Consider the following 24,022-nt stretch of genomic DNA (forward strand, 5'->3'; position numbering starts at 1 on the left):
TAAGATCACCCCTCATCCTTCTGAACTCTAATGAGTAAAGACCCAGTCTACTCAATCTATCATCCTAAAGTAACCCCCTCATCTCCGGAATCAGCCGAGTGAATCGTCTCTGTACCCACTCCAAAGCTAGTATATCCTTCCTTAAGTAAGATGACCAAAACTGTACGCAGTACTCCAGGTGCGGCCTCATCAATACCCTGTACAGTTGCAGCAGGACCTCCCTGCTTTTGTACTCCATCCTTCTCGCAATGAAGGCCAACATTCCATTTGCCTTCCTGATTACCTGCTGCACCTGCAAACTAACTTTTTGGGATTCATGCAAAAGGACCCCTAGGTCCCTCTGCACCGCAGCATGTTGTAATTTCTCCCCATTCAAATAATATTCCCTTTTACTGTTTTTTTTTCCCAACGTGGATGACCTCACACTTTCCGACATTGTATTCCATCTGCCAAACCTTAGCCCATTCACTTAACCTATCTAAATCTCTTTGCAGCCTCTCTGTATCCTCTACACAACCCGCTTTCCCACTAATCTTAGTGTCATCTGCAAATTTTGTTACACTACACTCTGTCCCCTCTTCCAGGTCATCTATGTATATTGTAAACAGTTGTGGTCCCAGCACCGATCCCTGTGGCACACCACTAACCACCGATTTCCAACCCAAAAAGGACCCATTTATCCCTACTCTCTGCCAGCCAATTCTCTCTCCATGCTAATACATTTCCTCTGACTCCGCGTACCTTTATCTTCTGCAGTAACCTTTTGTGTGGCACCTTATCGAATGCCTTTTGAAAACTAACTGGCCTTTAGTTACCTGCCTTTTGTCTGCCCCCTTTTTTAAACAGAGGCTTTACATTAGCTGCTTTCCAATCCGCTGGTACCTTCCCAGAGTCCAGAGAATTTTGGTAGATTATAACGAATGCATCTGCTATAATTTCCACCATCTCTTTTAATACCCTGGGATGCATTTCATCAGGACTAGGGGACTTGTCTACCTTGAGTCCCATTAGCCTGTCCAGCACTACCCCGCTAGTGATAGTGATTGTCTCAAGGTCCTCCCTGCCCACATTCCTGTGACCAGCAATTTTTGGCGTGGTTTTTGTGTCTTCCACTGTGAAGACCGAAGCAAAATAATTGTTTAAGGTCTCAGCCATTTCCACATTTCCCATTATTAAATCCCCCTTCTCATCTTCTAAGGGACCAACATTTACTTTAGTCACTCTTTTCCTTTTATATATCTGTAAAAGCTTTTACTATCCGTTTTTATGTTTTCCGCAAGTTTACCTTCGTAATCTATCTTTCCTTTCTTTAGTGCTTTCTTAGTCATTCTTTGCTGTTGTTTAAATTTTTCCCAATCTTCTCATTTCCCACTAACCTAGGCCACCTTATATGCATTTGTTTTTAATTTGATACTCTCCTTTATTATCTTGGTTATCCACGGCTGGTTATCCCTTCTCTTACCGCCCTTCTTTTTCACTGGAATATATTTTTGTTGAGCACTCTGAAAGAGCACCTTAAAAGTCCTCCACTGTTCCTCAAACACCGTTTAGTCTGTATTTCCAGTCTACTTTAGCCAACTCTGCCCTCATCCCACTGTAGTCTCCTTTGTTTCAGCATAGTACGCTCGATTGAGACACTGCTTCCTCACCCTCAATCTGTATTTCAAATTCAACCATACTATGAGCACTCATTCCGAGAGGATCTTTTACGAGGAGATCGTTTCTTATTCCTGTCTCATTCCACAGGACCAGATCTAAGATAGCTTGCTCCCTTGTAGGTTCTGTAACATACTGTTCTAAGAAACAATCCCGTATGCATTCTATGAATTCCTCCTCAAGGCTACCTCGTGAGATTTGGTTTGACCAATCGATATGTAGGTTAAAATCCCCCACGATTACTGCCGTTCCTTTTTCACATGCCTCCATTATTCCCTTGATTATTGCCCGTCCCACCGTGAAGTTATTATATGGGGGCCTATAAACTACGCCCACCAGTGACTTTTTCCCCTTACTATCTCTAATCTCCACCCACAGTGATTCAACATTTTGTTCATTAGAGCCAATATCGTCTCTCACAACTGCCGTGATATCATCCTTTATTAACAGAGCTACCCCACCTCCTTTCCCTTCTTGTCTATCTTTCCGAATCGTCAGATACCCCTGTATGTTTAATTCCCAGTCTTGGCCACCCTGCAACCACGTTTCTGTAATGGCCACCAAATCATACCCATTTGTAATGATTTGTGCCGTCAACTCATTTACTTTATTTCGAATGCTGCGTGCGTTTAGGTAGAGTGTTTTAATACTAGTTTTTAAACCATGATTTTTAGTTTTGACCCCTCATGCAGCCCCTTTATATTCAGTGGCCCTTTTTGTTTTTTGCCTTGGGTTTCTCTGCCCTCCACTTTTACTCATCTCCTTTCTGTCTTTTGCTTTTGTTTTCTTTTTGTTTCCCTCTGTCTCCCTGCATTGGTTCCCATCCCCCTGCCATATTAGTTTAACTCCTCCCCAACAGCACTAGCAAACACTCCCCATGGGACATTGGTTCCGGTCCTGCCTCGGTGCAGACTGTCCAGTTTGTACTGGTCCCACCTCCCCCAGAACCGGTTCCAATGCCCCAGGAATTTGAATCCCTCCCTGCTGCACCACTGCTCAAGCCGCGTATTCATCTGAGCTATCCTGCGATTCCTACTCTGACTAGCACGTGGCACTGTTAGCAATCCCGAGATTACTACTTTTGAGGTCCTACGTTTTAATTTAGCTCCTAGCTCCTTAAATTCATCTCGTAGGACCTCATCCCTTTTTTTACCTATATCGTTGGTACCAATGTGCACCACGACAACTGGCTGTTCACCTTCCCTTTTCAGAATGTCCTGCATCCGCTCCGAGACATCCTTGACCCTTGCACCAGGGAGGCAACATACCATCCTGGAGTCTCGGTTGTGGCCGCAGAAACGCCGATCTATTCCCCTTACAATCGAATCCCCAATCACTATCGTTCTCCCACTCTTTTTCCTGCCCTCCTGTGCAGCAGAGCCAGCCATGGTGCCCTGAACTTGGCTGCTGCTGCTCTCCCCTGATGAGTCATCCCCCTCAACAGTACTCAAAACGGTGTATCTGTTTTGCAGGGGGATGACCACAGGGGACCCCTGCACTACTTTCCTTGCACTGCTCTTCCTGCTGGTCTTCCATTCCCTAGCTGGCTGTGGACCCTTCACCTGCAGTAAGACCAACTCGCTACATGTGCTACTCACGTCATTCTCAGCATCGTGGATGCTCCAGAGTGAATCCACCCTCAGCTCCAATTCCACAACGCGGGCTGTCAGGAGCTGGAGGAGGATACACTTCCCGCACACGTAGTCATCAGGGACACCCGAAGTGTCCCTGAGTTCCCACATGGTACAGGAGGAGCATATCACGTGACCGAGCTCTCCTGCCATGACTTAACCCTTAGATACACTTAAATTGGCAATAACAATGCTAAAGTTTACTCACTGATATAGAAGAGAAAAAAGAAAAACTACTCACCAATCACCAGCCAATCACTTACCCCGTTGGCTGTGACATCACCTTTCTGTTTCTTTCTACTTCTTTTTTGCCTTCTCCCTGTAGCTGCACAAGTTGGGCCTTTATAGGTCTCTCGCCGACCCCGGACTCACGCCTCTCCACACACCTCCGACGCTGCTCCCGACTGCCGCCGCGTTGGGCCTTTATAGGCCTCTCGCCGACCCCGGACTCACGCCTCAGCGACGCACCTCCTCGACGTCTCTGTAATCCCAATCACATCATATCTGCATGGTGCTGCACTCGTATAAGAGGCCAGCCATTTTTAGAGTCAGGCACTTTGGGTCGTAATAAAGCAGAAACAAGGTTGTACCTTATTCAGTTAAACAGTACTCAGTTTGTAACTTTATTGCATACATAACAAGACCTTTCATACATCATTGCCCACCATCAAATGATTCACCTGCCCAGATATAGGAACATAAAACAAAGATTCATTACATCATAAAAAACAGTACGGTGCCAACAAATACAACATCATTTCTCACCCTTGTGCATTTCCTCATAAACCCTCTTACACGTGCCTATCCTACTACTATGCCACAGTGTCTCCCCCATGGCTGCCTCATGGATCTGGGTAGGCTGCTGTGCTTCCTGTGTGGAAGCTACAGATGTCCTTGTAAGATGCCCTTGACCTGCTCTGGTCCTGAAAGGGCCAGCTGGAGACTGGTCAGCACCCTCCTGGGAGGGTTCAGTCTGCCTTGGCTCGGGCGAGTCATGCTTGGAGGCAATTGCGGAGCGACAGGTCTGGGGTCAGGAATGGTGTGATCCTGAAAGAGCACATCATCAGGATCCTTTTCCAAGGAGCCTGCCTCACTCGACGGGGGTGGCACATTACCACCACCACCAATCTGAGGGAGATCAGGTCGGTGCAGTGGCGCCACACCGGAAGATCCCCCGTGGCCTGTGGTGGACCCACTGAGGTGTCGGGTGGCATCCAGCTGAGACTGCATGAGAGCAGCTACAGTCTCAACGCCACCAGAGATGACAGCACTCAGACACTCCGTGGCCTGTTGCACAGAGTGCAAAACAGCATTCAGAACTTCCAGGGCCGCGGCCATTCTCTCTACAGCAGTACCGATACACTCGTTCCGTTGCGCCTGTGCTGCAATGGCAGCTGCCACATCACCGACAAACTGCAGCATGAGAGCTGGTCTCTCTGGGAGTCCACCATCGCCTGCACACTGACAATGATGGGCTCCATGGAGTGCGCAGAGCTGTCAACTATGCGGGAGGTGATAGCCTCCACTTTCCTTACCACTTCCAACAGCCTCTCCGGCATCCTTGCCACTGCCCCCAACATCTGGGAATGCATGGCCTCCACCTTCTTTCATAAACCCCAACATTAATGGGCTCGTCTGAGCCCTCCTCAGCGTACTCGCCCCCTGCAGAGCTGGCACCCGAGGTTCCCTCGTCCCGTCACCATGCTTTAGCCCGCTAGGGCCCGGTGCAACATCCAGTGCAGGCCCCTCTGCTAGCTCGATTAAATCCAACCGCTTATTCCCAGTATCTGAGCTGGCGCGTGTGAGTGGAAGCAGTGACGCGGTGCTGTCAACAGTGTCCTCCTCACCCTCTGCATCATCGGAGTTGTCGCCAATGGATGGAGTGGGCTCCAGCATGTCATGTATACTCGAGGCCACAATGTCCTCCAGGATGTCACGATCCCCATATCTTTCTGGCCCTTCAAGGCTGCCGTCCAGGCCTCGCCTCCCACTCTCCATCTCACCTCCCTGGTCTCGGCTTTCACAGCTGTCAAGGCTGTCGTCGATCATTTCCCTCCCACGTGCATCAGTGCTGGGCCCAGCTTGTTGGCTGTCAATGGACCTCTCATCTGCAAGCATAAATGGCACAAGGGATGCCGTGAGGGGAAAGGCGGGGATTGACGCATGGAGGCTGAAACTAGCACAATTTCAGAAGGACAGACACAGTAGGAGCTTTCAGGGAGAAATAGCATTAAAGGAGGGTCTCACTTACCCATGCTGTAGGGGGATTGGCATCCCCAGTACCGGTGGCCACAGGGAAGGCAGCATGTCTGCCCACTAGCGCCTCTACCTTCTCCTCCAAAGGGCTCAGTATTTGAAGCTGGAACTCACCACCACCAGTCTTCCTTTCCTCCATGCAGTTGTGCGCAACCTTGGCCTGCAAAACAAAGAATGGTTGCTGAGTAGCAGTGTGATGAGGCATCAGAAATGAGTGCACACGTGTCCCTGGCATGTAACTGTAACTGTGAGGTGACAGGGAGCCTCCATTGCGAGAACACGCACATATATATATATATATATATACAGGCCTCAACAGTGAACTGCTGGTTCAGTGACTACATAGTGAAGGTGGGAAATAAGAGAAGGATGAACGAGAGGCTCACAGATGGAAGGTCAGCAGTTGGTGGAACAGATACTCCATTTCATCAGCTGGATGATGTCGTTCCGCATTTTTCTGCACTGGGTGGCGTCCGGTCATTCACAGCTATCTCCCTCCAGGCATTGGAAAAAACCTCCTGAGTAGGTATGCCTGAATCGGGGTAGAGCACTCATCTCCTTCCCTCCATAGCCTGCATGAGTGTCTCCAGCTTGGCATTCGAGAACCGGTTTGCCCTTCTCGCCACAGCTCCAGCAGTTCTAGCAGCCATGTCCTCCAGTCAAACGACTTCCCTCCTCAGGACCTAGCTGCAAACCTTGGCCTTTAAGGCCAGGGAGCAGCTGGCTCGTTAAGAGCGCATCAAGACAAGGTGAATTTCTCTGTGGAAACTCCATTCCAATCCACTCACCAACACCGCTGCAAAGTCCTGATTCCTGCCCGCCAATACCGCCGGGCACCATCTTTTTCCAAAATCAGTAAATTTAGGCCGGATTCCCTGCTCAAAGATTGCGGCGGTAATGGAGCCCAAAAACTGGTAGGTGCGCCCCGTTTCGGGCGGACTTGAATTTCGCCCCCATTTTGTCTTATCGAAATACTTGTGGGTAGAAATTTGATTTTTGTTTAAAATTTGGTTACCTATTAATTCCTGGTAACAGTATATTTTAAAATATAAATTTGTGTAGAGCAATCTTTTCCACTTTTACATCACTTTCTGCCCTAAACCTTGAAAAAATATTACTGAACAAAGAAATATTGTCACATTTAATGTGCATACAATGCTTCTCAAGATATCAAAGCTGTTCCCTCATGCACACAGTAATGTACCTATGAATGACTCCACGAGGCAATGTGTTGTACTCAAACTTGGTCCTTTATTTGTAACTCCAGAGTGAGGCAGCCACATGGTGGCTAACCTTTTATACAGACCCTGCCACCAGGGCAGGAAACCCCGGTTGTACCCTCTAGTGGTGCCAGCATAGTATATACACAGTGTAAACCTTATTGATAGTACATCAGGTTAACAAGTCTCCATCTTATACAACTATACAGTGACTACACAGAGAGTATATCTATGTTCTGCATTTATAACAGTAACTCCCTCTAACACTGGGTAATTAAACAATCATAGGTCAACCGCGTTATTCACTATCACAAGACGATCAAGTTATTCACTTATCAACCACGCTGCAGCTGCCAAGGGATATTCAGTTCAAATTTGTGGCTCTAGTATCAAAGGTGATGGTGGTTGGTCTTAATTTGAGCTGTAGTCAGCAAGCATTCAAGCCCAACATCGAAATGAGTCTGAGGCACCCGTTTGAAGAGGCTGTCAGATAAAATTTAATGAGGATAACTGTGAGATGATGCATTTTGGGAGGAAAAATATGGAAAGGAAATAAAAATAATTGCTAAAATTTTAAAAGGAGTAGAAGAATAGAGAGACTTAGGGGGTTAGATACACAGATCATTAAAATTGGGAAGACAAATTGATAAAAGACCTGTATTTATATAGCTCCTTTCATGTCCTTCGGACATGTAAGAACATTTCACATCCAATGAATCACTTTTGAAGTGCAGCCATTATTTTGTAAGCTTAAAGGCGACAATGAATTCACATATAGCAAGGTCCCACAAATAGAAATGAAAGGAATGATCAGTTAATAATGTTGATTAAGGGATGAATATTTAGCCAGGGTACTGGGAGAACTTACTGCTCTTCTTCAAGAAAATGCCACAGGATCAATTACTGATCAGGAAGGTGAGGCCTTTGTTTAACATCTCATCTAAATTCATACATATTATTCGTTAGGCCACAGTCAACATTTTCTGAGTGGCCTCCCGCTGGAGACCAATCTACATTCAGTTCCACTGGTCAGAACATGCACAAAAAGAAAATTGCAGCGTGGTCGTAAAGACATCATAGGACCCTAATTTAAATATAACTGTTTTTGATTGGGGCAATGCCTGCCTAAATTGAGGCAATTTAAAAAATTGCATCAGGTCTTCAGGCGGCAAGTAGGTGGTGAGTCTTTTAATTTTCATGTCGTTGAACCCTCCCATTCATAGTGAAAATTGGAGCAAAAGTGAGATGAAAATTGCCCCACTGTATCCAGTTTTGGATGTCCTAATTTGGAAAAGTATTAAGTCTAAGGACCGCATATAAAAAAGACTGATAATGATACCAGGGAAGAGAGGTTTAATTTATGAGAAGCTAGCGAAACTGGTGCTGTCCTTGTCATGAACAGCATGGAGGAGGTTAAGAGGAGATCTAATAGAGTTATTCAAATGTATGATGGGTTTTTTTGAGGTAAATAGGGAGAACTATTTCTATTGGTTGCTGAATTTGTAACCAGAGGACAGAAATTTAAGATCATCATAAACAAAGGGAGATTAGGAGAATATTGTTACAGAAAGGATGATTAGGATGTGAAACTTTCTTTGTGGAGAGAAAGCCGGCGATCCAGTAGCTATGTAGTCCCCAGGATCTACATCCAGTGCAGGAAGAAGTTTAACGACCTCACATGGCTGGTCTGGGTGAGTGAAAGCTTCAACAAATGTTGCATACCATCATTTGTACCACAAGCTTCACACACTGCTCAATATACCACACCCCAAGCACTCACCCACCAACAATCTCTACATTTCCACACTCACACCCACATCTCACACCTTGCACACATTGACAGCTATTCAACTATGGCAGGCGCATTGTCCAAACACATTGCACCACATTCACTCACACACTTTCCTTTCTTTTGCAGGCCAAGGTGGCACATAATGGCCGGTTTCCTTTTCCAGCCTGTAAGTTCAATGGCTAAAATGAAGTTGGGAGATGGGGTGTCAAGTGAGCATTGCACACTCACTAACGTCATGATCTCTGCGATTGCAATGTCCCCGGCGATCGTGTTTAGCAGCAGCGTTACCGGCAAGACCAATATGGTATGCGGTGCTAGAACCAGCATCAAATGGCGGTAGAGCTCTGAACAGCGTTTCAGCGGCATCCTGTGGAGTTAATGTATGGTGCTAAACACATGAATTTCTTTCCCTATAAACTTTAAAAGGAGGTGAATAAATATTGAAATAGAAAGGAGATAGGAAAAGGACAAAATGAATAAAGTAGATAGCTCCTTTCAAGAACTGAGACAGGCATGTTGGGTTGAATGTGTTGCAAAATCATACGATTCTATACTGCTTTGTCTGCATGATGTTAGTTTTTTGGTTCATGCTTCCCTGAAGTGCTAGTATAGTGTTCGTGCTTTTTTTAGTCCAAACCTGTGACTTTTGCAAATGGACTTTTAAGTGGAAGGAGGGAAGGAGTAAGTGTGGTAGCTGGGTCTCAGTGGGAGTCCTTTGAGAATAATGTGGTGTGGTACGCCTGAAATGGCTCTGCTACTGCTGCGGTGTCACTTTGTGTGGGGAGCATTGAGGGACTGGATCTTTGCATTGCCATGAGAGACAGCAGCTTGATGCGTGCTTAATTCATCTGCTGCTAGGAACTCCACAGCTTGACTAGTGTTCAAAAATGAGATGGCAGCAATAAAGTTAGTAAAGCCCTGCGGCTGGGGTATTTGAGTATTGAAGTCCAAAGTTGCCTTAGCAACAGTCTGAGCATTCAAGAGCAAATTTGCCTGCGTCTAGGGGCTCTGCCACTAGGAACTTCAGTGTAGATGACCCTGGAGTTGACTTGTGTGCAGTGGTCAATTGCAAGGTTAAGATGTCTTCCTGCATATTCTCACACAAATGGCGAGTGGGCGCCTCAAAATTCTTAGCTACACCATGCAAGGTTCGTAGTATACAATCAAATGATTCCAGTAGATGATGATACTTAATCAGTAATCTACTAAGTAGATCCTGTGAGATCTGACTCACCAGGTTTTGAAATTGAGGAAGAAAGCAGGTTCACACTCCTCTTATACCATGTCCACAAGATCCTCCTCATACATGCAGTGGCTCACCTGGTGGCACCACGAGCTCGCTATCGAGGTTCTGTGTGCTCCGTGTAGCTGTCCTGGTACTTGCAGCAGGTGAGTGATGCAAAGTGCTGTGAAGTGCTGCTTGTTGGAGCAAGCTGACAAAAAGTAGAAAAGTAAGCAAAGTGCTTACTTTGCAATGCACTGCATGTCATAATGTTGTGCTTTAGAGTACGTCTGAGTGAGAACATAAGAACATAAGAACATAAGAATTAGGAACAGGAGTAGGCCATCTAGCCCCTCGAGCCTGCTCCGCCACTCAACAAGATCATGGCTCATCTGGCCGTGGACTCAGCTCCATTTACCCACCCTCTCCCCGTAACCCTTAATTCCCTTATTGGTTAAAAATCTATCTATCTGTGATTTGAATACATTCAATGAGCTAGCCTCAACTGCTTCCCTGGGCAGAGAATTCCACAGATTCACAACCCTCTGGGAGAAGAAATTCCTTCTCAACTCGGTTTTAAATTGGCTCCCCCGTATTTTGAGACTGTGCCCCCTAGTTCTAGTCTCCTCGACCAGTGGAAACAACCTCTCTGCCTCTACCTTGTCTATCCCTTTTATTATTTTAAATGTTTCTATAAGATCACCCCTCATCCTTCTGAACTCCAACGAGTAAAGACCCAGTCTACTCAATCTATCATCATAAGGTAACCCCCTCATCTCCGGAATCAGCCTAGTGAATCGTCTCTGTAGCCCCTCCAAAGCTAGTATATCCTTCCTTAAGTAAGGTGACCAAAACTACACGCAGCACTCCAGATGAGGCCTCACCAATACCCTGTACAGTTGCAGCAGGACCTCCCTGCTTTTGCACTCCATCCCTCTCGCAATGAAGGTCAACATTCCATTCGCCTTCCTGATTACCTGCTGCACCTGCAAACTAACTTTTTGGGATTCATGCACAAGGACCCCCACGTCCCTCTGCACCACAGCATGTTGTAATTTCTCCCCATTCAAATAATATTCCCTTTTACTGTTTTTTTTTCCCAGGTGGATGACCTCACATTTTCCGACATTGTATTCCATCTGCCAAACCTTAGCCCATTCACTTAACCTATCTAAATCTCTTTGCAGCCTCTCTGTGTCCTCTACATAACCCGCTTTACCACTAATCTTTGTGTCATCTGAAAATTTTGTTGCACTACACTCTGTCCCCTCTTCCAGGTCATCTATGTATATTGTAAACAGTTGTGATCCCAGCACCGATCCCTGTGCCACACCACTAACCACCGATTTCCAACCCGAAAAGGACCCATTTAGCCCGACTCTCTGATTTCTGTTAGCCAGCCAATTCTCGATCCATGCTAATACATTTCCTCTGACTCCGCGTACCTTTATCTTCTGCAGTAACCTTTTGTGTGGCACCTTATCGAATGCCTTTTGGAAATCTAAATACACCACATCCATTGGTACACCTCTATCCACCATGCTCGTTATATCCTCAAAGAATTCCAGTAAATTAGTTAAACATGATTTCCCCTTCATGAATCCATGTTGCGTCTGCTTGATTGCACTAGTCCTATCTAGATGTCCCGCTATTTCTTCCTTAATGATAGATTCAAGCATTTTCCCCACTGCAGATGTTAAACTAACCGGCCTATAGTTACCTGCTTTTTGTCTGCCCCCTTTTTAAACAGAGGCGTTACATTAGTCAGTGAGTGAGTGAATGAATAAGTAGGAGAAGACTGAACAATAAAAGTATTAGCCCTCAGCTTGATGGATGCCTCTGGCTTCAGCCTACTCCATTCCCTCAATGCTCTCTAGGCCAATGTCCACCATAACCTCCTCAAAGGCTAAAATTTGGGAGTCACCTACCTGAATATGTTTACTTGCTCCTGTTAAGAACAACTGGCCTAAACATTTGATGACACTGCGCCCACTTTACAGATGTAAAACAGGCAGAAATGCACGGGCATTCCACAGCAGACATTCGCCACCTGCCATATTGGTAAAGGCAGAAAAAGAGGTGCCCGGGGCTCGCACCAGGAACAGGCGTAAGGCTCTTTATATATGCAGATCAGGAACCTAAACTCACAGGTCTAACTATGACTAATTAATGTCATTTCCCTTTTTGCCCTTACTCTGTTCCCATCCACATAAAACTGGCTGATGTTTTTCTTGATTGCTCTTTATGAAGGATTTTAAAATGACATTTTTTCTATGAGAAAACCTTTATCAACATAGCATGGTTCTGAGTAGCTGGAAAAATGAAAGTGATGCCCATTGTCATTTTCCATTGAATGTATTTACCAGTTTACTCACATCTACTTTTGGGGCGATTTTACAAATTAGCTCTTCCAGCACAGCCCTTTACACAAAGTGAGCATATCAAAGGTTCAGGCCTGGACACTCACTCCCACAAAGCTCTGTCTGTCCCAGGTGAGCTCTTTCATAAAATCTCGCCTTACATTTCATGAAATGTAACAAAAGAGGAAAACATGGGCTGAAATGAACAACTAGGCCAAACAAGTATATGGGACAGGCAAAATGTACTAGTGATACATCACCACCTGCTGGTTATTTTAGAGTGCTTGAATTGTTGTTTGGCGTATTAGTAAGAGGCATGTTCTAGCAACTTGAAGAACAACACACTTCAAAAGCTGTGCTATGAAAGTAGCATGTTGGCCATCAGGAGATATTTACAATAAAGGAAATGCTATAGCTCCTGCAGCATGATTTTAATGATTCAAGGTCAGTTGGTAGACGTGGAACTCGCAATTTGTGATGGGTGCGGCATGAGTTCCGACCCCCGCAAAATTCCCGTTGAGGTTTGCAGCAGTGGTAACCTAGAGGTACCTGCGCCTGGAGATCGTGACGTCATCATGCTGCGCATCGCCCCGGTAGCGCCCTGGACCCGAACTTCAGTTCCGTCCCCTGCAGCATCGCCAGGCGACAACACCGACAGCTGCAGGAGGCTTTGTTAGGGAGGCCGGCTGCCTGGGGAGTGCTAATTAAAGGTGATAATGGTTGCATCAAAGAAAACATTTTCTGAATCCCTTACTTCAATTTTTCAGCATTTTCTTCAGCCGAGATCGCTCAGCCCTGCACTCTGCTAGAGTGCTTGGGGCTGATCATCACGGATCGCGGCTGCTGTCGGTGATGAGGGACCTTGTTTCCATGCAAAGCCTGCAGCGATGGCCCTTCCCTTTAACGGAGGAAAGGAGTCCCCATTCCCGGCAGCACTGCCCTCGACATTTTTTCAAAAAATGTATTCGTTTACATGAGGTAGGCTTCGCTGGCAAGGCCAGCATTTATTGCTCATCCCTAATTGCCCTTCAGAGTTTGGTGGTGAACCGGCTTCTTGAACAGCTGCAGTCCATTTGGTGAAGGTACTCCTACAGCGCTGACTTTGTCGTAACGGGTTTATTACAACCAAGTGGCTTGCTAGGACATTTCAGAGGGCAATTAAGAGTCAACTACATTGCTGTGGGTCTGGAGTCACACATAGGCCTTCCCTAAAAGGCCATTAGTGAACCCATTGGGTTTTTATGACAATCCAGTAGTTTCATAGTCACCATTATTTATACTAACTTTTTATTCCAGATTTTTTTTTAATTAACTGAATTTAAATTCCACAGTTGCCACAGAGGGATTTGAACTCAGTCACCAGATTATTACTCCAGGCCTCGGGATTACTAGTCCAGTAACATAACCACTTTGCTACCGTACCTCTGGGCAGCACTGCACCGCTACCTCCCCTCTAGCCAGCTTTAGCACTTCGAGGGAAGTGGTAACGCTTGATTTAGCACTCCACCTCCTTCCTGGAACGCTAAACTGGAAGTTCGTGTCGGAGTCCTGCGCGACCACACAAATTATTGCCCCAAACGGGTCGCAACGCAATTTCTCCCCCTTATTGTTTCAAATGTAACATCAGATGCAATCAGTGATGTAATGTTATCAACCCTACAATCATGCTCTCCTCTAGACTAACTCAGTTTCATAAATAAAAGCATGGATGAATCATTACTCTCTTTAATGGTAGGTGCATGAAATGGTAATAATATCTGCTATCTAAATGTTCAAACAAAATTTAATCAATCAGGTTTTGAATTTTTGACACAAAAAGCAAAATTTTAGGTTAAAATACATTTAAAATGCCAGAATAAATGCTAATGGTGCATAGACTCATTTTAGTTCTCATTATAGCAAATTGCTTCATGTAAACCAGCAAAATAATTACAATGGAGCAGAGAAAACACTGGTGGACAATTAAAAGCCAGATTTAGAAAGGCAGAGGTGAATTTCCTGATGGAGTAAACATTACAAAATATAGGTTGATGATTTCCCTGTGTGCAAGGTGCCGCAAAATCTTAAATTCATTCTTTGTACATTTTACAACTAGCTGCAGTTTGTAGGTAGCAACAGTGATACAGGAGGTCTGGGACGAGATTGGGAGATAAATTGGTGTTGTTTGCCCCTCCCGTTAGCAGGGACTAACGGGACGCAAATGACTTTTCACCTGGGCGTGGCACCGCTGACGACTCCCGCTAAATTCTGTGGGAGTTTAGCAGCGGCGGTAACCAATAGCGTCCCACTCTGCTGCGCCGGCAATGACGACATCATCACCATGCGCAGCGACCCGTTTTCGTCCGAGAGCAAAAATTCGGTAGCGTCCCCGAAGCTGCGCCGGGCGATGCTCGTGACAGCTTCAGGGCTGGTACATGGCGGCTCACAGGGCAATAATTAAAGGAGAAGTGGTGTGTATGTGTATGTGTAGGGTCCATGCCGTGATCTAGCAGCCCGAGCACTCCTCTTGAGTACCGGGCAGATGGCACAGTACTCTACTCCCTGGTAGTCCAAGTAGGGCCCCGCAGAGTCTGCAGCTTGGCCCTCCCCTTTAATGAAGGAGAGGGTGTTGTGTATCTGTAAAGATACACTCCCATGTTCCATCACCAGGGAGCGCATCCCCTGAAGTCCCAAGGGATCCAAGCATCACTGTTACTTTAACCTCCCTGTGTGCAGTCTCATCTATGTTCGGAACACAATAACTGGCGACGAGTATACGAATCCAACGCAAAGATGCAGCAAACTGTGGGCATCCTGGAGAAGTTCTCGGAGGGTGAGGGCTGGGAAGCCTATGTCAAATGGCTAGACCAGTACTTTGTAGCCAACGAGCTGGACAGAGAAGAAAGCGCTGCAAAAAGGAGAGCGGTCCTCCTCACGGTCTGTGGGGCACCGACCTACAGCCTCATGAAGAATCTTCTGGCTCCGGTGAAAACCACAGATAAGTCGTATGAGGAGCTGTGTACACTGGTTCGGGAGCATCTTAACCCGAGGGAGAGTGTGCTGATGGCGAGGTATCGGTTCTACACGTGCCAGCGAACAGGAAGAGGCGAGCTACGTTGCCGAGCTAAGGTGACTTGCAGGACAATGTGAGTTTGATGGCTACCTGGAGCAGATGCTCAGAGACTTTTTTGTACTGGGCACTGGCCACAAGACCATCCTACGAAAACCTTTGACTGTAGAGGCACCGACCCTCAAGTAAGGCCATTGCGATAGCACAGGCGTTTATATCCACCAGTGATAACACCAAACAAATCTCTCAGCACACAAGTGCCAGCAATGTTCATAAATTAACTGGAACTGTGTTTGCGAACAGAAATGTACAGGGCAGAAACCACAAATATGCAACTGCCAGCAGGCCTCAGATGACCCAGATGACTCAGATTCCGCAACAAAGCATGAATGCAAGTCAATTCACACCTTGTTGGCATAGTGGAGGCTTCCATTCAGCCTATTCATGCCGTTTCAAAGGATATGTTCGCAAGAGCTGTGGAACAATGGGGCACCTCCAACGAGCTTGCAGACGAGCTGCAAGCTCTGCAAAACCTGCTAACCATCACGTGGTAGAGGAAGATCGGTACATGGTGGATCAAAGAAATTTTGAGCCTCAGAGAGAGGAGGCAGATGCTGAAGTACACAGGGTGCACACATTATGATGAAATGTCCACCTATAATGCTAAATGTAAAATTGAATGGCTTACCTGTAGCCATGGAACTGGATACTGGTGCTAGCCAATCCATCATGAGTAAAAAGATGTTTGAGAGACTGTGGTGCAACAAGGCATTCAGACCAGCCCTGAACCCCATCCACATGAAACTGAGAATGTACACCAAAGAGCTCATCACTGTCCTGGGCAGCGCCATGGTCAAGGTCACCTACGAGGGCACGGTGCATGAACTGCCACTCTGGATTGTCCTAGGCGATGGCCCCACACTGCTTGGAAGGAGCTGGCTGGGCAAAATCCGCTGGAACTGGGATGACATCCGAGCGCTATCACATGTCGATAAGGCCTCATGTACCCAGGTTCTTAACAAATTTCCTTCCCTTTTTAAGCCAGGTATTGGAAACTTTTCCAGGCGAAGGTGTGGATCCACTTGGTCCCAGAGGCACGACTGGTACATCACATGATGAGGGAGAGAGTGGAAATCGAGCTGGACAGGCTGCAACGCGAGGGCATCATCTCCCCAATGGAATTCAGCGAGTGGGCCAGCCCGATTGTTCCAGTACTCAAAAGTGATGGCACGGTCAGGATTTGCGCCGATTATAAAGTAACTATTAATCGTTTCTCGCTACAGGACCAATACCCGCTACCTAAGGCAGACGAATTATTTGCGATGCTGGCAGGAGGCAAGACGTTCACCAAGTTTGACCTGACTTCAGCCTATATGATGCAGGAGTTGGAGGAGTCTTCGAAGGGCCTCACCTGCATCAACACGCACAAGGGACTGTTCATCTACAACAGATGCCCATTTGGAATTCGGACAGCTGCAGCGATCTTCCAGAGAAATATGGAGAGTCTACTCAAGTCGGTACCACGCACGGTGGTTTTTCAGGACGACATATTGGTCACGGGTCGGGACACCGTCGAGCACCTACAAAACCTGGAGGAGGTCCTCCAGCGACTAGATCGCGTAGGGCTACAGCTGAAGAGGTCGAAATGCGTCTTCATGGCAGCAGAAGTGGAGTTTTTGGGGAGAAAGATCACGGTGGATGGCATTCGGCCCACAGACGCCAAGACAGAGGCTGTCAGAAATGTGGCCAGGCCACAGAACGTCACGGAGCTGCGGTTGTTCCTGGGACTCCTCAACTATTTTGGTAACTTCTTAGGAGCCCTACATGTGTTATTGCGTAAAGGTGAGAACTGGGTTTGGGGAAAAAAAACAAGTAATTGCTTTTGAGAAAGCCAGAACCATTTTATGCTCCAACAAGCTGCTTGTATTGTATAACCCATGTAAAAGACTTGTGCTAGCATGTGATGCATCGTCGTACGGAGTCGGGTGTGTATTACAACAAGCTAACGTTGCGGGGAAGTTGCAACCTGTCGCCTATGCCTCCAGGAGCTTGTCGAAGGCCGAGAGGACCTGCAGCATGATTGAGAAAGAGGCCTTAGCGTGTGTGTTCGGGGTAAAGAAAATGCATCAGTACCTGTTTGGCCTCAAATTTGAGCTGGAAACCGATCACAAGCCCCTCGTATCCCTGTTCGCTGAAAACAAGGGGATAAATACTCATGCCTCAGCCCGCATACAAAGTTGAGCACTCGTGCTATCAGCGTAGAACTATACCATCCGCCACAGGCCAGGCACCGAGAACTGTGCGGATGCTCTCAGTCGCTAACATTGCCCACCACGGGGGTGGAAATGGCACAGCCTGCAAACTTGTTGATGGTGGCGCAGCCGGCAGACTTGTTGATGGTCATGGAAACGTTTGAAAATGATAAATCACCTGTCATGACCTGCCAATATCCTCTGCTGTCCCTCGTAAAAAACTATGTACTGCATGGGAGCTGGGCCAGCATTCCTGTTGAAATCCAGTGGCGAAAGGATGAGCTGTCCATTCAGGCAGACTGCCTGTTGTGGGGTAACCGCGTAGTGCTACCCAAAAGGGCAGGGAGACGTTCATCTCGGATCTCCACAGCACACACCCGGGTATAGTAATGATGAAAGCGATAGCCAGATCCCACGTGTGATGGCCCGGTATCGACTCTGACTTAGAGTCCTGTGTATGGCAATGCAGCGTGTGTGCTCTGTTGAGCAACACGCCCAGAGAGGCACCACTAAGTTTGTGGTCCTGGCCCTCCAGACCATGATCGAGGATCCACGTCGACTATGCGGGCACGTTTCTCGGTAAAATGTTCCTGATGGTGATGGATGCTTTTTCAAAATGAATTGTACGTGAAATAATGTCGGGAAGCACCGCCACCACCACCATTGAAAGCCTGAGGGCCATGTTTGCCACCCACGGCCTGCCTCACATACTGGTCAGTGACAAGGGCCATGTTTAACCAGTGCCGAATTTAAAGAATTCATGACCCGCAATGGGATCAAACATGCCACCTCGGCCCCGTTTAAACCAGCCTCCAACGGGCAGGCAGAGCGGGCAGTACAAACAATCAAACAGAGCCTTAAACGAATCACAGAAGGCTCACTCCAAACCCGCCTGTCCCGAGTACTGCTCAGCTGCCGCATGAGACCCCACTCGCTCACAGGGGTGCCCCTGGCTGAGCTACTCATGAAAAGTTCACTTAAAACCAGGCTCTCGCTGGTTCACCCCAACCTGCATGATCAGGTAGAGAACAGGCAGCAGCAACAAAAGGTAAACAATGATCGCGCCACTGTGTCACGGGAAATTGATTTGAATGACCCTGTGTATGTGCTAAACTATGGACATGATCTCAAGTGGATCACGGGCACAGTGATAGTTAAAGAAGGGAATAGGATGTTTGTAGTCAAACTAGACAATGGACAAATTTGCAGAAAGCACCTGGACCAAATGAGGCTGCGGTTCACAGACTGCGCTGAACAACCCACAGCAGACACCACCTTTTTCGAGCCCACAACAAACACCCAACGACGCCACCCCGGACCAGGAAATTGAACCCATCACGCCCAACAACCCAGCAAGGCCAGGCTCACCCAGCAGCCCTGCAGGGCCAACAACACGCCAGCCAACACACCAGAACAGACATTTGTACCGAGACGGCCCACCAGGGAAAGAAAGGCTCCCAACCGCCTCACCTTGTAAATAGTTTTCACTTTGACTTTGGGGAGGGGTGATGCTGTGTATCTGTAAGGCATGCACTCTCATGTTCCGCCACCAGGGAGCGCATCCCCTGGAGTCCCAAGAGCTCCCAGCATCCCTTGGGAGCACTGTATATAAGCCGGCCGCTAAGGCCTGTTCCTCACTCTGGACTGTCTTAATAAACACTGAGGTCACTGTTACTTTAACCTCCGTGTCTGCAGTCTCATCTGTGTTAGGAACACAATAGCGGGGCCTTTCTATGCGGCAGCGCTGCGCAGCCAGGTGCGTAACGCTGCGCCCCACTCCCTCTGCTCCTGAGAGGAAGTGGAGTGTGTTTTTTTTGCGCTCCACTTTCTCTCGGGGGTGGTAACCACAATTTTGTGAGCAGGGGGTGATTTCCGAGCTAGGCACAGGAACTCCTGCCTCGCTGATGTTACCACCCCCAAACGGGACGCTATGCAATTTCCGGGCCATTGTCTATAAAATCAATGTACCTATCAGATCATAGAAACAGGAATAGGTTATTCTGCCCGACAGTCCTGCTCCGCCATTCAATTAGATCATGACTGATCTGTACCTCAACTCCATTTTCCCATCTTTGCCCCATATCACTCAGCTAAGGGACATCGTCCCTGATATTTATGGGGAGGGAGCCTGGGGTGTAGTTCCGTATGGGAAATCGGAAGCATGGGTTTCTTGGACATCCTGCTGAAATTAACAGCAGGAATACATTTTTCACCAGGTTTTCCACCTAACAACCAGCCTGATTGACAGAAATTGCCTGTTGGGCAGGAAAGCCTGTGGCACGAGGCCACAATCGGGAAGCAGAGGGAGGACGGAGCGATCGTGGGGAAGGAGAGATCATGGGGAGAGGGTAATCGTAGTTGGTGGGGGGGAACATGGTCGTGGGAAGAGCGTGGAGGTGATCGGGGTGGAGTCAGGTTTCTGGAGGTGCAGGGAGTCAGCCGGTCTCATGGAGCGAAGCAGGTAAGCTTGTTGCAGGAAACACTGCTGCTCCTCCTGGCCCAGAAGGAATGCTGCAAATACACTTATCTTATCAAACTAGCCCTTCTCGCCTGCTTTCACCTACTTTCCCGTGCCTCAGGTAACCCGGCCGAAATGGGTAAAAAAATAAAATGTCTGTTAAAATGGAGGCCTCTTCAGAAGATTACAATGAATGACCTTCCTCCTGAGAGCGGATTAGTCTCCCGCACCCCAACCCAGCTCCGGTAAAACCGGAAGTGGTTGGGTTTGAGAGTTAAACATTTTTTACTTCTCAGCTGCTCCAAACCTCCCCATTCGTGAGGGTTAAAGTCCTCCCATAGACTCTCGCCATGTTGCACTGGAGTGGCAGCCTAGATTTAGAGTGAGACTTCAACCCACAATCTTCTGACTCAAAGGCAAAAGTGTTACCCCTGATCTATGGCTGACATTGCAATTGTGTTCATGCACTTGATTAAATGTAACAGTGCACAGCTTTATCCAGGGTTAAAATAGAAGAAGTTCTTTGGTTGTTAGCTTAACTTATTTAATTCTGGTACTTTGTGCTACACAATCGTTCTGCACTCTCTGTTTTCTATTCATATAATTATTCCGTATTTTACAACATGATAGATATAGGATGAGTACCTCAACTTAGTGTGTTTTTAGTTTCTAACAATTAAATTGGTGCCCTGCCTTATTTCTTTCCTTCTGATCCTTTCATTTTATTTCACTGTATTTCATGGTTAGAAAGTTGTAGATAGAACTCACACATTTGAGATTAGAAGAAAGCTGATTTTATACTGGTGCCTGTTTAGCTCAGTAACAACAAAGCACCAGTTTGCATTAAATAGTGCCCCTGATTCTCTGTAGGGATTTTACCAATCTCCTGTTATAACTCTAGCCAGAGAAACAGTTCCCGCTGCATGGAGAGAGCGAAAATTCCCTGGGAATCGGGGAGAAACAGCAGAACTATTGGGGGCTGAATTTGGTGCCGGTTGTGCCCGCAGCCGCCGAGGATATGCTGGAAATGTATGTTTTCTCGGCGATTCCTCCGGAACTGCCCATCTGTCGTCCAGGTTCCGCCCGGCGCGAGATTGGTCGTGGACAGATCCGCTGGCATGATGTCATGCCGCCTGCCCACGCTGGATGCTCCAAGGCGGCCATTTTGGTCAGGGATGCTGGCCACAGATCGACCAGCCGCCCACCAGAAGGACCGCTCGCAAAAAGCAGGTCTGAGCTGGCCGTGAGTCAGGCGGCAGGGAGAAGGGCTCCGAGTGCTGCAGCGCTGCACATCGCGGCTATGGTGCAGATGCTGGACCATCATGAGTTGGACCGCTGGAAAAATGTTATGCGGATGTTGCTTTACTTTATTACTGATGGTCATGTTTAATTTGGATGTGATAAAAGCGACTGAAATGTGTCTAGGCTGATGGAAAAAATTTTCTTTGACCTTGCTGAAAGATCTTCATTGAGAAGTCCAATGGTGAAGGCAAAATAATTATAAATATGTGAAAAGTCACTTTTTGTCCTGATTAAGTAATTCTGTGACACAGTCCTTCAAGAAGTTCTCAGGAAAGCACTATATATCACAGAGGGTGAGAATGTTGGGGTTAGAATGATCTATTGTAAGCCTGAGACAATTGCAGACTCTGGCAACATTTGTATGGGAGGAAAAGGGTATAAAGTTACAGCTATTCGACTTTCTGGGCAGTACGATTACAAACCAAACTGAGGAAGGACTATGGTCAATAGAACACAGCAAGAGACACGAGCCGTGGTGACTCAGTGGCCTACCGTTGAGGTTTCAACGACTAGACTGTCACTATCACCCTGTTAATGTGTCTTTCTTTGTACTGCAAGGAAACTACTTCATAAAATCTGTTCTGATTCATCACAAAAGTCCTGTATCCAGTGTGCCTTTTGTGGTGACGGACATAAGTCAATTCTGAGAGATGTAATTAACCTGACACATCGAATAACCCTCACAGCACATAAAGCATGTTGCGATGTGGATGGGAAGATATTCCTGATAAAGCAGATGACCTGAGGGACAGATGTGTGATTCTCACAAGGAACCACACATGACATTAAAATCAGACACTTATCATCATCATCATCATAGGCAGTCCCTTGAAATCAAGGAAGACTTGCTTCCACTCTTAAAGTGAGTTCTCAGGTGACTGAATGGTCCAATACAGGAATTACAGTCTCTGGCACAGGTGGGACAGACAGTTATTGGAGGAAAGGGTGGGTGGGAAGACTGGTTTGCCGCATGCTCCATGCTTGTTTTCTGCACTTGTTTTCTGCATGCTTTCGGTGACAAGACTCGAGGTGCTCAGCGCCCTCCCAGATGCTCTTCCTCCATTTAGGGCGGTCTTTGGCCAGGGACTCCCAGGTGTTGGTGGGGAAGTTGCACTTTATCAAGGAGGCTTTGAGGGCATCCTTGAAACGTTTTCTCTGCTGACCTAGGGCTCCCAAGAGAGGGTCAACAATGTGAGTGTATTTACAAGTGCAAAATAAAAAAGGTCACATAACATTATTACATTTACAAACATATACACCACCAACACCCAGCCCTCTACCCGGCACCACTACCCCCCCTCCCCCCCCCCCACTGCCCCCAGATCACCTATTTCCACTGCTCCCACCTCCGCCATCCTGAGCCATGAAGAAGAGGAAAGAGAGGAGGGAGAAGGACTCTTTGAGACCCTTGAGCTCCAGGAGCAGCAACAAGATGATAGCAGCCTCCTGCCACGTGAGCCAGGCGTCAGCCTCCGAATTTCTGAGATTTGGAATGGAGTCCATACTGACAAGCTCAACCAAGCACAGAGGCCGTGGCGCAAAGTCAAGCAAGACCCCTGAACCCACCAGCAGCGAGCAACCACCTGAGGATTCACCACGGCTCTTTGCAATTCTAGAGCTGGTCCAGCTATCACAGACAAACGTGTTGATAGGTTGCGATATGCTCCAGACCATGACTAGGATAGCTGGCAGCATGGCCACCTTCACCCAGCAGCATGATGACAAGATGGATCGGCTCATCACTGTGTTGGAGCGCACAACCGAGAGCATTGAGGCAATGAGGGAAGAGATGGCTTCTGGACGCGCAGTTCAAACCCCTGACCCCATACCCGCAAGGCAGACAGATCCGGAGGAGCAGTAGATCCCGGCAGCTTCGGTCATGCCCCCTGCCTTCTCACCAAGACGCACACGTCTGCAGACATCCCGCTGCCCTCCTGCACAACCTCGTCAACCAGAGGCAGGGAGGGGCAGGGGAGCGGGACGCCATGATGCAGGTGGGATGAGGAACAGGAGCTTGGGCATCTACTGTCTTGGGGTGGAGGCGACATCGGCGTGGGAAATATTGGGGTCTGACGGCTTCCCTGAGGGCCAGAGGTCGATAGTGTACCTTGATCCGTGCTGTCCAAATCATCATCTGCAAGTAGAAGACGACATTTCAGTATGTTGGGGGGGGGGGGGGGATGCTGGTCAAGCTGAGTTGTCAGCCATGCCATTTCACATTCTGCTGCAAGGAGTTCCATCTCTACATGGGCACAACAATAATGGCCAACAAAGTGTGCGGTAAACTGCGAGTTCAATAACATGGAAACATAGAAACATAGAAACATAGTAAATAGGTGCAGGAGTAGGCCATTCAGCCCTTCGAGCCTGCACCGCCATTCAATAAAATAATGGCTGATCATTCCCTCAGTACCCCTTTCCTGCTTTCTCTCCATACCCCTTGATCCCCTGAGCCGTAAGGGCCATATCTAACTCCCTCTTGAATATATCCAATGAACTGGCATCAACAACTCTCTGTGGCAGGGAATTCCACAGATTCACAATTCTCTGAGTGAAGAAGTTTCTCCTCATCTCAGTCCTAAATGGCCTAGCCCTTATCCTAAGACTATGTCCCCTGGTTCTGGACTTCCCCAACATTCTTCCCGCATGTAACCTGTCCAGTCCCGTCAGAATCTTATAAGTTTCTATGAGATTCCCTCGCATCTTTCTAAACTCCAGTGAATAAAGGCCCAGTTGATCCAGTCTCTCCTCATATGACAGTCCAGCCATCCCTGGAATTGGTCAGGTGTACCTTCGCTGTACTCCCTCAATAGCAAGAACATCC

This window comes from Pristiophorus japonicus, chromosome 2 (genome assembly GCF_044704955.1).
Source record: "Pristiophorus japonicus isolate sPriJap1 chromosome 2, sPriJap1.hap1, whole genome shotgun sequence".
Classification (NCBI taxonomy): Eukaryota; Metazoa; Chordata; class Chondrichthyes; family Pristiophoridae; genus Pristiophorus; species Pristiophorus japonicus.